General features: G+C 37.3%; 1 pseudogene; it reads right to left on the bottom strand.

The window, feature by feature from the left end:
* Positions 1-94: 94 nt before the first annotated feature.
* LOC121796599 lies at positions 95-4,672 on the bottom strand (annotated as a pseudogene).
* Positions 4,673-15,710: the final 11,038 nt, after the last annotated feature.

Genomic DNA, 15,710 nt, shown 5'->3' with positions numbered 1-15,710 from the left:
TCGGTAAGGTATGATACCTTACCGAAAATTGCGGTATACCGAAAATCCGATATTTTCGGTATTTTTTTGATACGGTAAGTGCGGTATTTCGGTATTTTTACCCAGCCCTACACATGATTTGCATTTAACTACGCAGGTTATGCACACATACACACTTAGTTACATCATATCTCAAAAACTTGCTGCTTATAGCTTTTCTGGCAGGGGCGTCTCCTTAGTTCATCTGTGTGTTTTGCATCGATGTATCAGTAGTATCTAAAGCACACCGGATAATTGAAGTTGCCTGTTTCCTCAGAATGGCATTGTCGATGAGCACTTCTGTTAACATCTTCCTTAATTCGTCATCCGTTGTCGTTAGCTTGTCACTTTCATGACTTGAACTCGAGACTGGAGTGGCCACTTCTCGTGCAAGGAGTTGCACCTGGTGAGTCACATATACCGTTAATAAAGGCAATACGATCCTATAATGAAAAGCCAAAACAGTTTTAAGTAAAGAGTCCAGTTGGTCATGAGACTACCTCTGCCAGAAGAAGACCCATACGGTTTTCAGAAGTTGCTAGTACATCCATAGCATCACCTGGCGACTCCATCTCTAACTTATATTCTTGCTCAACCAAAAAATTAACACCGCATTCTTCTAGCTGACTACGAAGAATATTACATTCATGCAGCAACTTTCTGTTGGCAGCGTCAACACAGTCCCTTTTCATCCTCTCCTTTTGTAGTTTTGTCTATAGAGAAGAGTATTAGCATTATCTATTCTTTTGCATCAACAGTAGCACTAATGAGAAGGTTACAGAAGACGGCGACAGTCAATGAATGCAATTGCAAACAGTGATTCAGGGATAGGCATAAGAACTTTTGTTCTCACTGCAACATATCTTTTCTAACTATCTAGTAGTACTAATTCTTTTAGAGCAACATAAGAATTTTGTCAGTTTCCATTTTTAAAAAAGTGCAGAACCAAATAAAATTTATTTAACCTTTAATTCCACACTTTCTTTTGACACTGCGTCATACTCCTGCTTCAATTCTGATTGAGAACTTCGAAGTGATTTAACCTCTTTCACGAGAAGTTTAACATTTGATTTTGATTGCAAGTCTGCTTCTTTACGATATTTCTGTAGATTTTCTAGTTGCTCTCTAGCAGAATCCAACTCCAGCCTCAATGCTTCGTTCTCGTTAATGATTGATGCATTTTCCTCATCAGTATGAACCTTCTCATCCTGAGATTAGTAAAGTGCTATTAACTCTCCTGAAAATAGAAGTTGGAGGAAATCGCATAGTAGACAAATGCAAACCTGTTCTGCTTTCAATCTGAACTCCATCTCCATGAACTCTCTCCCCAATTCCTGCATATCCCACTGCAGCTGGGTAAATCTTTCCCTCTCAATTTATAGTGCCTGCATATCTCCATGAAAATTTATTTTAAACTGAAATTCAAAAGAGAAATATGAAAGACAAAACACCTTCCCATCACTAAACTCATTGGAGATGGCAACGTCATTATTTTCAGATAAGGCTTCATTTGCAGTTGCTTGTTCAGGACTCTCAGAATTGGTTTCAAGGACTGTATTTTGCTCATGAGATTCCGAGTAGTTGTCCTTAACATACAGATCAGATCGAGATTCAGATTTTTCACTAGTAGTACCACTACAATTGTTTGATGCCCGTGCTGAAGTGCCAGAAGCCACAAAAATGTCATTCTGGCTTGACTCTCGGAATGCTGAAACGTCAGTATAGATAGATGAGCTTCGATATAAAAACTAAACACACGTGCAATAACAAAGAAAAAATACTATATGTATTACTTTGAAGCAGAAAAAATCATAAATAATTTCTGTGATCAACAGGGAGATGCATTACATGACCTTGCAGCTGCTTCTAATTCAAGAAAGCATGCTACAGGAGCACTTATTTAGACATCAATATCTGAGAGTACCCGGGCCATCCAATCTTCCAAAAAACACCTACGCTGTGATCGAAGTGAAAAACTAAGTAACCACCAATGTCATTTTAGATCATAACATCAACCACAAAAACATCTGTCAACATCATTTCAGATTTGTTCATGAACAAACGGAATGGGCTAGGAAGTATTTATTACTTTGAGATAAATTCATAAATTGCAAGAGGCAGAATGTAAAATTTACGTACTTCCTCCAAAAGTGTTCTGCTCTTCATTCTCAGAAGCCCCTTTAGAGGGGTAGGGGGTAACTTTTGCAGAAGGATTGCTTCAGCTGGAAAAGAAATGAAATTTGTCACAGTTTGCAGTGTTCCTCATAGACAGCACCAGGAAAAAAAGATTACAGAGCATTACTCAAAGTATTACCAATAATGAAGATAAATTGAATTTTATAGTCAAATTACAAGATTCTAGTTTATTGCCCCATAAGAGAACTTGAAATAAATGTAACTTACATCAGACGACAATTTTAAGAAATCACTAAATCTCCTCAACACTTCACGGGTGGTGGTAGTTCCTTCAGGCGACTGCAAACCAATTTGAACCCTGTAAAACTGTTGTGTAGGAATGTTAAAACAGATACTACTAAATTTTCAGCTTCTAATACATGCATGATCTTCTTGGTTAAGTAAAAGTGGTTGTCCATCTTAGGTCTATCTTACTTTTGCCAAAAGGTTAAAAATCTTAACAAACACAATTATTACTTACACCATATATAAAGAAACATCAAAACATAGTTGTATGTTAGAAAAAGAACCCACACAAACAATAAAATAAGCCAAATAAATATCTCTACCACTACAGGCTCAGAGCCGATTGATTCAGCAAAGATGCTCCATGAAGGAACTGTGACACAATAACTCCATCCTGTGTGGAAATCATGAGGCCAGATTGTGTTCACTCCACTCTACATTGAAAAAAAAAACAGGTCCATAATTCTAGAAAGCATGAGCAAAATTTCATGCAATTACAGAAACAGTAAACAATATACCACAATTTACCAAAACTGAACATTATAGGCACAAATTCGATGCAGAATCAGGTAAATGAATAATACATTGATTTATCTTGATTTGGATAATCCAGCAAGCAGGTTTAGTAGTGTCTCTAGAAGTCCATGAAGAATGAGTGTAATCAACCTTGTCATCGGAATGAGGTGGCCTTCTAGTAGAACAATAATGGGATAATTGATTCAGGTAGAGCACATCGTTAGTCACACATCACATTTAGTCCAGAGTTATCTTCATTATGTGACATTTTACTGAAACGCTGTTAAGATTCTTGCAACATTCCATTTCTAGGGAGCAACATAAACCTAGAAACATTAGGAAACTACACTCCAAACACCAACATCTAAGTTCAAAATAAAATTTTGATGCCAAGAATTATGTTAGTAATCAAAAGAGAAGAGGAATAGTAGGAGCACAAAATATAAAGTGGTTGTTCATATCATTTACGTCAAATAAAATTCCCAAAGTCTTTATCATGTCTTCCTAAACCTATTATACAATGACTGTTTATTTGTATAACTGAATAGAAAAAAAAATAAAAAAATGTTCGAAATATCACAAAATAACTGTTTCAGTTACCTTACAATTTGAAGTGTTGAACTTAAATTCCTCAAAACACCATTCAAGTTGAATATTATAGAAATATTCTTGAAAATAAATGATTACAAGTATTGGACAAACTAAAATTTTGTGGATACTGGATACAATTGTGGGGATCTCTAGTATAACTCAGTTTTCCCTTCACACTCTCCCTTCAAAGTGTTCAACGTAACAAAAACAAACGCTGTTAACTTCAGGAAAATTGAATGCGCAAAGTGCAGCTATTCATGGTTGAAAATCTACATGATGGGAAACAGCAAGCCATGGGACATTACATTCATGCATATCCCAAGAAGGAAGCCATCAAATCAGCATTACAGTAATAACAGAAAGCAATAGACCTTATGCTGTGGGGTGGGGGATAACATATGCAAACATGCATTTGCCACATGAAGATTTGAATTAAAAGAGAAGCAATAATGCATACAGAACAGCTAACACCAACTGCCGAAAAGATACATACTTACATCATATTCTTTGCAATCTCCATAGATACATGTGTGTCAGTGTGTGGGGAGAATAGTCACTATCACACATCAAAAGAACAAAAAAGTATGAATTTACGAATCATATCATAATAAAACTTAAAAGCACAATGATACCACTATCCATTCAAATTGGTATGACAATGATTTCGAATATCACTAGCTAAACCTAGTAAAAAAGAGACATGAACTGCGCTAGCTAGAAAACGTGCGAAATTGCGCCAGCAACTAACAAAATTTCATCTTCCTAAATCCCAATTAACAATTCAGCAGTAATAGATAAGATGAACTATTACCCAATTGCGAGGGGGAGGGCTCCAATCCATTCCAAGGGGCAGCGGCGAAGTGCCGTCGTGCCGGTGCTTTGACGGACTGCTCGGCCTCTTGATATCTCTCAAAATTGAATTCGAGAGTCTGAGTAAGCTCTCTTCCTCCCTTTCGTGGTATCTTCTATCGGTGATCATCGCGTGGGAGCTCGAAATCGAGTCGATGAGAGAGGGGTCGTTGAAACCGAATTCGAAGAGCGAGCTATCGAGGCCGTACATATTTATGACTGCAAAGATGTTTGCTGAATTGTTCGTGAGTAATTTTGCGTGATTATTGATGAAGAACAACTGCTCGAAAGAGTAGAAATGATTGTCAACAGACTTTCGACTAATTGCAAAATGCTCCCTGCGATTTCGGATACTTTTAATTGAACCCTGATATTCTAAATAATAGCAAAATTGACCTTTTGTTGTACTTATATTATTAATACATTTACCTCTTTAAATTTTATTAAATTGACTTGAAAATTGAGTAATTAAAATTAACCAAATTTAACTCGTTACTTGATTTTCAAGCTTTATTAAAAAAAATTAGTAACGTGGATATAAATCACAGCGGGGAATAGTCACTTCAAGCTGTCTCATCCATAGAGTTGCCTACAAATCAGCGCGGGGGAATAGTCACCGAGCTCACCGGGTGGACACCTATGGTAATTATAAATAATAATAATAATAATAATAATAATAATGTGTTTTGGTTTAATAATTGAAAGTTATTCTTAGTATTATTTCATTACTTCCGCATACACTTGATATAAAATATTTAGAAAAAAGATGTTTGTCCAATCCTTTATCTCTTGAAGAGTTATTTATGAATTACTAGTAGTATTATGTAAGTCGAAGTTGAAACATAATGAGAAACATATATAGCACCACAAATCAGCGCAACAACCCGAATTATATTTAGGGTTATGATCGAGACATAGTCCGAAAAATATACCGCTAGCAAGTGATTCATAACCAAACAGCCCGAAAATTAGATACAGATTAGCCCGATTCTACTCATATGTATTTGTACACCCATAGGAAAAAGAGAAATATAGGAGTACTAGTATTACAACATCCACAGTGGTGCGGAATTTCCGGCGGAATTCCCAAAAACACCTCATGTCACGTCATAAGGAATTCCCACTGCACAATGAATTTACGAAGGAATTCTCATAATTAAAAAAATTTACAAATTCACAAATTAAACAATTTCCGGAAGTAAGAAATTTACGGAATTAAATAGTCGACACAAATAGGGAAAAATATTCCATTAATAAAAAAAAGAAAAGTACATTTCACCAAATTAAAAAAAATACATTTCAATAATGCTTCACCCCCACATCAACGACGACCATTCCGCTGCCATACTTCTTCAATAATATCGTTCTTGAGTCGAACATGGGCTTGTTTTTGGCGCATGTCGGTGAATGCACGGACTCGATCGACATCGTCGTGGGGTATCCCCATGCGGACATTGCCAATGGCCATACCGTGGCTTGGACCCGCAGCATCAGCGTCCTCGTTGGTCCACTCAGTCAGTGCTGGACCTTCATCTTCGACAATCATGTTGTGCATGATAATACATGCGTACATGATGTCGGCGATGCTGTCAACATACCACAGCCGTGCGGGACCCTTCACTGCCACCCATCGACCCTGTAGCACTCCGAATGCCCGCTCCACATCCTTGCGTGCTGCCTCCTGACGTTGCGCAAAGTATATCTTCTTTTCATCTGTTGGGCACCTGATCGTCTTCACAAAGACGGACCGCATCGGGTATATCCCATCCGCCAAATAATAGCCCATGTTGTGTTGGTTTCTGTTGGCGACGAAGTTGACGGCCGGACCGACGCCCATGCACTGGTCGTTGAAAAGGGGCGACGACCGGAGGACGTTGATGTCGTTGTTCGACCCGGCTACTCAAAAATAGGCATGCCAAATCCACAGCCGGTAGTCAGCTACCACTTCAAGGATCATCGTGGGATTCTTGCCCTTGAAACTAGTAGTGTACATCCCTTTCCAGGCAGCGGGACAGCTCTTCCATTCCCAGTGCATACAATCTATGCTGCCTAACATCCCCGGAAACCCGTGCTGATTCCCGTGCATATCCAGCAGAGCCTGACAATCTTCGGGGGGTAGGCTTCCGAAGATACCTATCCTTTAAAATCTCTCTAACGCCCTGACAAAAATACTTCAGGCAGTCGTGCGCAGTCGTCTCGCCGATGTGGAGGTACTCGTCGAACATGTCGGCCGAACCTCCGTATGCCAACTGCCTAATTGCGACAGTGCACTTCTGAATTGGCGTGTTGCCAGGTTTACCAACCGCATCCTCCTGCACCCTAAAATACCCGTATCGACGCTCCAAAGCACCCACGATACACATAAAAAGCGGCTGAGGCTGATGCATCCTAAACCGTCGCCGGAATAGGTTCTCCCCAAACCGTGGCTCCGGCGCAAAGAAATCCTCGTACAACTGCCTGTGGGCAGCGAGGTGATCTCGGGAGACTATAGTGCGACGATGGATGGGTCGAGGCACCGCCGGCGCCGCGGCCGCTTGTTCCTCCCTCGCAGCGGCCTCCCGCACATGTGCGTGTATCATCCGCATCATGTGTTCATAATGCCCACCACCACCACCACTACCACCACCACCACCGGCCATTACGAATATATAAAAGAAATTTAGAGAGAGAGAAACTTGTTAATACAAGTTGTGCGAATGAAATGAAGTTTAACGGGATGTATGTATAGGAATCGAAAAAAAAACATTTATGCATTAAACGGGAATTCCGCTGATGGCCGCGGAACTGCGAATTCCTTCGCGGAATTCCGTATCCGTGGAAGGGACGCGCAATGGCGGACGTCCGCCACGGAATTCCCGCACGCCGGAGGGAATTCCGCGTGGACGTCCGCCATTGCGGATGCTCTTAAAGCTATTGTGAAGAACTAAGACAAAGATTGATTATAAAGATAAAGTAACCTTTATGATGATGATCATGTGCACATGAACACAATAATTCAGTAGTACTCCATATGATATCATTTCAAAAGAAATATAGAGAGACAGAGCAAAGATGGATGCAGAAAGCTAGCTATGGAAAAGTATAGGTTTCTGAAATATTAGAGTACATTTCATACATACATATATATCATGTAAAACCCCTCTGTCTTCTCTTTATTCATCAATTTTGATGACAGACCAAACAATTACACCCATTTTTGTGATACAAACCAAACTCCTGAAATGACATTCTTCACCCACTCTTGTTTCACTTGGACAGAGGGAGGGGCCAGGGCCCCCCTCAGTAATTCTTGATGGTAAAACACACCTAGCCAGGCTAGCGCACGGGTGCTTTCACTTTGTATTTCAATCTCGTATTTCATTATCATCATTGTACGTAGTGGACGAGACGCGAGATTGGAGCATAGTAAATGTTGCAGAAGCTATATATGTATAACAAGACATGCATGACAGTACCCACACACACACTTGTGTTAGTATAGTATTGTTGTCCTTAATTACTTAATTGGACTTTGTTATATGATATATAATGAATTTATTGTATACTATGAAGGACCCACTTAAATGAGAGACAAACACATAGGGTTGGGGTATACTTGTATGGTTAGTTCTTGAAAAGTTAACCTATCCTACTTGTATATATACATATGGTTATAAAATTGACCCAAGATAGGGTTGTTGCAAACAAACAACTAATAAAAATTGACCAATAAACATGTTTAAAAATTTTGCTGTGATAACCTAAATTGATGATTTTATTGCAAGAGCCCAGAGAAACAGATGGTTAAATCTTGGGGAAAAATCTAGCTGTGATATTTTTTGAAAAATCAGAAAATTAAGGTCTATTTATTTTGATACAAATGAAACATTAAGAAGTATAGTATATTTGACATAATTAAACCAGATGATGATCATCATCGATGATATGCTTCACTGCAGTTTTTGGGAGTTAATTCTGATGTTATAAATTCAAAGAAAATCACTTAGAATTTACAATAGTTAAATGATTTTGTAAATCTGAAGCATGACAATTAACTCAGAATTATGATAAGGAATGAAAATTCATAGAGTACTTGAAAACCGGAAGTGATTAAATAATTATGTACGTACATAGGTAAGTTTACTATTTATAAACCGAATTATGATATATAATTAAGAGATTAGTTTACAATAAGCATCAGGCTAGCAGATAAACAGAATTACGATTTATTATGAAAAACCCTTAAAAGAATTAAACACCAGATAAACACATTCACGTACTTACATCAAAATTAAGAAGCATTTTAATCATGAGAATCCAAAATTGAGACTTAAAACCATGAGAATATACAAATTTGAGGCTTAAACCAATCTCAATTGTGAACTAAAAAATGAGAATGAAAAATTGAGACTTAAAAATCATAAAGCAATCTTAATTATGTCATTAATTAAATGTAGATGCCTCACCAGAAAACTGATGAAGTAAACAAAACACATAATCATGTTGATAAAAGCTCTTTTTCACCAATTAATAACTATGAAAATTGTACATTTTCTCTGAACTAAAGCAGATATATACTAATAACGCAATATGTTCCATAAAAATACAGGAAAAATGTACAAAACCACAGTAAAAATGTGAAAAAAGAGAATTACCATGTCTGAAGATGGTTGGTCGGAATCCATGTCTGTGTAATTCTCCACTTGTCTCATGAACTTAGAAAATTGAGATGAATTGAGCTTTTTTGAAAAAAAAAGGCACAAAATCCAGACTTTGGCATGTCTTCCCACAGTTTTCTTGAACTTCACTAATTCTTGAAATATTCATCATAAAAGAAGTTCAAGAAAGCTGTGGAAAAGCATGACACGGATTCATTCTCATCATCTACATAAGAAAGAGAGAGAAATAAGCTTCAAGAATTGATTAATCTGCAGAAAGAAAAGGAAAACCCTTGTTTCTTGAAAGGGAGGAGCAAGAAAACAATGGTATTTATAAAAACCAAAAGAAGTGATTTTTAATTAACTGAATATTATTATTATTATTAATATTCTGTAATTTCTGAAAATTATATACTATTATTTATTGAGAGTGAAAATAAATAAAATGGGAGGACCACTCTATATAATTCAGCAAACAATATCTGTTTTAAAAATGCAGCTTTAGCAGAGCGTGGGGAGAAAGGTAGGGTTACCCTTCACGTTCTAGGTATAATGCATACAAAATAGTGAGTGGGGAGGTAGGGTATATTTATATTTAAGAAAATATATTAATTTATTTTTAAAGATATTAAATTTTATATTTTTGAAAAAAAACAAGTTGATAATTTGACACCCCATCACATGTTGACACTTTTGATCTTTGTGCTTGGGAATATGACTACGTGAAGCCACTGTTATTCTCTGTGTGATTGGAACCTCTAATTTTAGTTCAAATTGTGTTTTTACTAATTCGCTTTTATGTGTTTGTAGTTTTCTGCATTTATATTCATCTTACTTTGTTCCTCTCCCAATTATTTCTACTTGTTGTGATTGTGTGATGTGAACTTCACCTAAAAAAAGGAAACAAAGAGCTAGCTCCAATTGCTTCCAGCTAGCTATATTATGATCTAATAAATGTTAAGTGTATGTATTGGTAGATCAAAAACAGAACTTGTGGGGTCGAAGTGCTGGCCTCAGAAGGTAGAGACGGTGCAACAACGTCGCTAACAATGGATGGCAGATGAACACGGGTAAATCCCAACTCTAAAGTTATTCAAATAAATTCAAACCCAATTAGTAAAGAAAGTTATTTTTGCTGTAAAAAAAAGGATATGAAAAAAGATTTACAATAGGTTAACCTACTATTTAAAAGCTTATTGATATTATAATGTATAAAATATTTTAGGACACATACACATCATAACAACTACGTTTGAAAAGTTTAACTAAACGAATAACTAAATAAACTTGATAGTGCAGTACTTCCAAATACCTCATGTCACAGTTATGTCCCATTGTTCATTTCTCTTCTCTCTCTCCTTTTTTTTACCTTTTTTACAAAGTGTCTTCTAATTAACTGCTAGGATTCTTAGAGTACCAGTTACTTTATGAATATTCGAACATATAATGCCACTTGTAGCACAACTAAATTTTAAGATTTTCAGATAATTGCTAGTTATATATCTTTCGATTTTTAAATATTTGGGAATGTTCTATGCCTAATGTTAATAGATTTGCATGGGTGAAATAGGGCGGTAGAACCTTAATTATAGTGTCAACGATGGTCGATGGATATATATCTTTGACACTAATCATACTATTGAGGATTAATTAGTTTAGATGGATAAAAATAGTAATATAGCTATCTATTCTTTTACTAAAAAAGATTGGGAAAATACCATAAACTACTTGACTTCGTATGTGAATATACAGTTATACACTAATACCTTTTACACAAACCCTCCGCTAGACGTGCCATCATGCCCTACTATGCACGGGGTCGGGTTGGCTTGGGACCGACCTGAACCCGCTCCCAACACATTCGCTGCCCAAATTTGACACAAACTCAGTTCATGACTATTTTTCATAACAATAACACTTGTTATGAATAAAAAGACATTCATAATAAACAAGATTACAATTGCGTAGTGAGTTGTACGCTGTTATGAATAAAAGTTATTGTCGTTATAAAGAGAAGTGATGAGCTTAAAATAATTGTTTTTATAAAAAAATGACTATATTATTGAATAAAAGTTACTACGTCAGATCGACTCGATCAGAACTATAGTGTAGCATAGCACACTTGAGTGTGCCTCTACCTTTTTAATTGATAGTAATAAACCATTGAAACATTTTTTTTTCTTTTTAAAGATCAATTATATACTGTCAAAAAAAGTTTTAGTTATATCTAGATTCAAATATTAGTGTGCAACTTATTTTAGAGATTGACATAAATATGAAGGAGTAATTTCTGAAATTGGTGGACAAACTTCGTACTCATGTTGTTGAAGATTCCAATGAACTTGTAATGATAGGCCAACAAAGGATAACACAATTACTAGTACTAGAGTGGGGACTGAAAGAAGACACACAAAACCATGTTTGTTAAAGAAAGAAACAACATATCTGAAAATAGAATGTGATCTCAAGGCTCCCGTTTCATTCATTAATAACTTGCAGCGAGATCCTATTACATATACTACATATTGGAATGATCTAGAATCTCTCCTTAATCTTCATAGTACAAGACTAATCATACTTTATCAACGTTAATCAAAACCAACTATGTTAATCAAAACTAACTTTGCAACGATTCCTTCTTCTTTAATCCACGCATCAACACGTCTCTCCAAGTACAAGTGTGGTCCTCCATCTTAGCTGTCTTGCTTGGCTTGTCCTTAGCTTCAGCTCGTGGCTCTCCTTGTACAACACGTGCTTCAATCTTCTTTGTCGCATTCGCATCGATGCAACGTACAGTGAGGTCCAGTGGCTTGACACCTCGGCCCACAGCTTGATCAACTTGGCCGCCATTACGACCACGATCAACACGCTTGATCGATGGCGTGATCTAGCCATCTCGTTCAACACACTTGATCGATGGCTTGATCAAGCCATCTCTTTCTTGGTTGATCAAGCCAATCTTCTTCTCATGCATCTCTTCAATTTCAACACACTTGATCGATGGCTTGATCAAGCCATCTCTTTCTTGGTTGATCAAGGCAATCTTCTTTCTCCTGCATCTCTTCAATCTTGAAACTTCTAACGGGACAACATAATTTCGTGACTTTGTTCAATTTGATTGTCTTGTCTTGTGACACATAATTTCATCTTTTCAAATTTATCATACTAGTATGCAACAACATGATAAAAATCTTTGAAATATTTATGTGCCCTTAAAAAATCTCAAATGCATAAATAACTAGAACAAATTAAAACTATTCTAATAACACAGGTGGGGACAAAAGAAAATACGATTGAAAAGTTGGACTCATTTATTATAAACAAATCTCATATTTTAGAACGAAAGAATTTGGGAAAATGGATCTAGAAATTTTATTGCCTCGTGCTTGATTAGTTTTTGAGTCGGTAATGAACCAACTTAACAATGATATAACTAATATTTGAAATTTAAATTCATAACGCGTTATTAGGCTCGATCATGTTCAAGTAAGCTCGTGAGCCTCGATGTAAATAAAGCTTGTGGCTCAGCTCGGTAATAGACAAACCAAGCTTGAGCGTGACAATATTCAACCCAGCTTAATTTGATTCCCATTTTTTTTTATTCTTCAAAAGTTTCAATCATTTTGGGAGAGTTCAATTTTACCCACAGTAAATCATAGTTGGTTCGGGTTTATTTGTATTAGGGTTTACCATAGAAAAAGAAAGAGAGAGAAATGGCATATGAAGGGATGTTATGATTGTGATACATATTTTAGTTTTTTAGACTCGCATATATAGTACATTAATCTTTTTAGTGATTCGAACATTCAATGAAAAATAGGGGATTATGATACGAGCCTTTTTTCTATTAAGTATTAATTAGTTTAGATATATTAGGGATTTGCATATCCTTTCTTATATTTGTTTCTTGTTCCCTAAGCTAGTATTCTAGTATTATAAATAGGAGAGCTTGTTATCATATTTATTCATCCAACAATGAATCAATGAATATATTATTTTGGCCAAATGCCTCGAGTTATGCTTTGAATCCGTAATTCCCTACGCTACCTGCTGCCCGACGGAAGGTCTCCGCGCACAGCCGGAACGTATATCTGATCTATAGTCGTTGCCCGACGGGTTGGAACCCGCGCACAGCCGCCCAGATCTTTATCTCCGCCGACCCTCACGGGCGCCGGATTATCTTTATCTCGTTATTGTCCGTTTTATCGGATCGTTAGGGATTTAGGTCCTTAACAGATTACCAACTAATATGCGCTTCATCGTATGTTGTTACTCAAATTCAGAGAAAACAAATAAACTTGTACAATTGAATTAAATACTTAGTTAGGAATAACGTGTGTATATATAAACATATCGTTTTAAATAATAATGAAAAATGGAAATGAGAAAAATAGGATATGATGAATGATGAATGGTGATGGATGGGGATTGGAAGGGATAGTATATGGAAGTGTATGATAACGCAAGCAAAGAATGGGATTGTCAGGAAATGTATAGCCGTTTTAAAACACATTGCATATGCAATTGTGTAATGTACAACCTAACCTTGCTAATCATTATTCTCTGCGTCGCCCCACTTTTCCAACCAAGCGTGCACCTTCTCCATGGTTAATCGGAACCATTGGTTCGACCTAATATTGTAACTGTCTCTCACGTATTGAATAAAAAACCGGCATACTAGTTCTCCCGGTCCGTTTGGGTTCCAAACTGCCAATTTTGGCCCAAAATTGTGGCAATTTAAAAAGAAATTGCCAAATCTTGCAATATTGAGAAAATTTATGATAAAAAAAAATCATTGAAAAATCAGGAAAACAGACCAAATTTGTTGAAAGTCCCTCGAGTAAATCAAAGTAAAATGAAAATAATAAGAGTTGAAGTAATAACGAATATAACAAGATAAGGACATAAATTGTTTGAGCAATGTTAAGCCAATGATTTCACACAATTTCAAGATACAATTTACAATGAGAAAGTAGATATATACAAGCAAAGACAACAAACTCTAATTCAAATAAGAATAAGAATCGCATGCCTAGATATACATTGTTTGAATTACATGTCCCGGTTCACTTTCATTTCGGACTCAATACTCTTATCAACAATCCTAAAAAAGCAGCAATCCAGAAAATAAAGTTTGTTACTATATGGAATCTTTGTTACCAAAATATTTATTCATAAATACACAAGTTATATATCGTATGGGCTACGGTAATGGACTAATGGGCCTAAGCTGCTCATCTGGGCTTTCTTAAGATAGCACAATATTTTATACATACTTCTTCTGGCCCAAAAAATTAGCCCATTAACGTTCATAGGCCAACTTTATTGGTTATCATAAAACTAAAACAAAAAATGGTGCGACATTAAAAGGCTTGCTAAACTGCAACCATTTCAACAAATACCAGTAAAAAAATTAATATGCACTCTAACTTTGTAACACCCCGACTTTTTCTACTCTTTTTATTGTGTTCTTGAAAGGACCGTCGTTTGTACACTTGAAAATTTTTTCGACCTGGTTTCTTTTGTCGAGAGAATAATTTTACAATTTGGCTTTGGGCTATTAATTTTAAGAGTGTTGGGTCATCCAAATTTTCTTATTCTTTAATCAACTTAGCCAAACTCTACAATTTACATGTTGGGCCCAATTTCATCAAAGAACTTTAAGTTTCCAAGCCCAATTCATTTTATTTGGAAACCACACTTTGAAGCCCAAGAGATTAATGATTTCTATACATGCATCCTTTCCTCAACCCCACGACACCTTCCACCCTTCATCTTCCACCTTCCAACTCCCTCAATTAATCCTACAACCAAAAGACACCCCATTTAAACATCCACCCTTTCACTTCTCTTCTCACTTTATACTTTACAACAAGAACAAAGAGAGAGAGGAGAAGAAACCGAGAGATGAGGGGAGAAGAAGAGTGAGGCAGCGGCGATGAGGAAGAGAAATGGCGACGTTAGAAGCGTGAGGGCTCCGGTTCAATCGAACGCAGCAACGTCAGTTCAGCGGCAACGATCCAGCAGTGGCGACGAACAGTGGCCCCCTTGCTGCGTTTTGAAAACTGAAACGAAAGAACATATTTTTGAAGGAGAACTTATCTTTCGGGGCGGTTCGGAGTTGGTTCGGGGCTGTTCGGAGATGTTTCAGGGGCTGCCGTGTCGTTTCGAGGTTGAATCGGTGAGGAACGATGGCTGTCCGAACAGCAAACAGACAATGCAGTGGCTTATTGCGAATGACGGCGACGCTGCGAGACCTTCGACTGCACAGCAGCGACGACGCAGCAGCGCCGAGCGTCTGTGGTGGACACGGGTGACGAATCGGAGTCAGCAGCGGCGACGTCGGCGGCGAACAGGCTGACCAACGGGCAGTAGCCGACGACGACCGATCTGGACCGTGAGTTGCAGAGTTTACAGTGATGGAACAAAACGAATTGATAGAGAGATGAGTGATGGTGGTCGAAAGAGGAAAGGGAGCGACGGCGGAGCAGCAACATTCGTACAGCAGCGTCTCCCGGCTCTGTGCAGCAGCCAACAACAGCAACAACGTGCAGCAACGGGCCGAACAGCGATGGCACCGCTCGTCTGCTCGACGAATTCCGAACAGTAAGTTCCGACACGTTTTTGACTGACCAAATGAACTCCGATTTGCCCAATTCTTTTTCCTGAGTAAACTTC

The sequence above is a fragment of the Salvia splendens genome, chromosome 3 (assembly GCF_004379255.2).
Source record: "Salvia splendens isolate huo1 chromosome 3, SspV2, whole genome shotgun sequence".
NCBI classification, from domain to species: domain Eukaryota; kingdom Viridiplantae; phylum Streptophyta; class Magnoliopsida; order Lamiales; family Lamiaceae; genus Salvia; species Salvia splendens.
The sequence above is the reverse complement of the archived record's forward strand: the minus strand, read 5'-3'. Positions and strand labels throughout refer to the sequence as shown.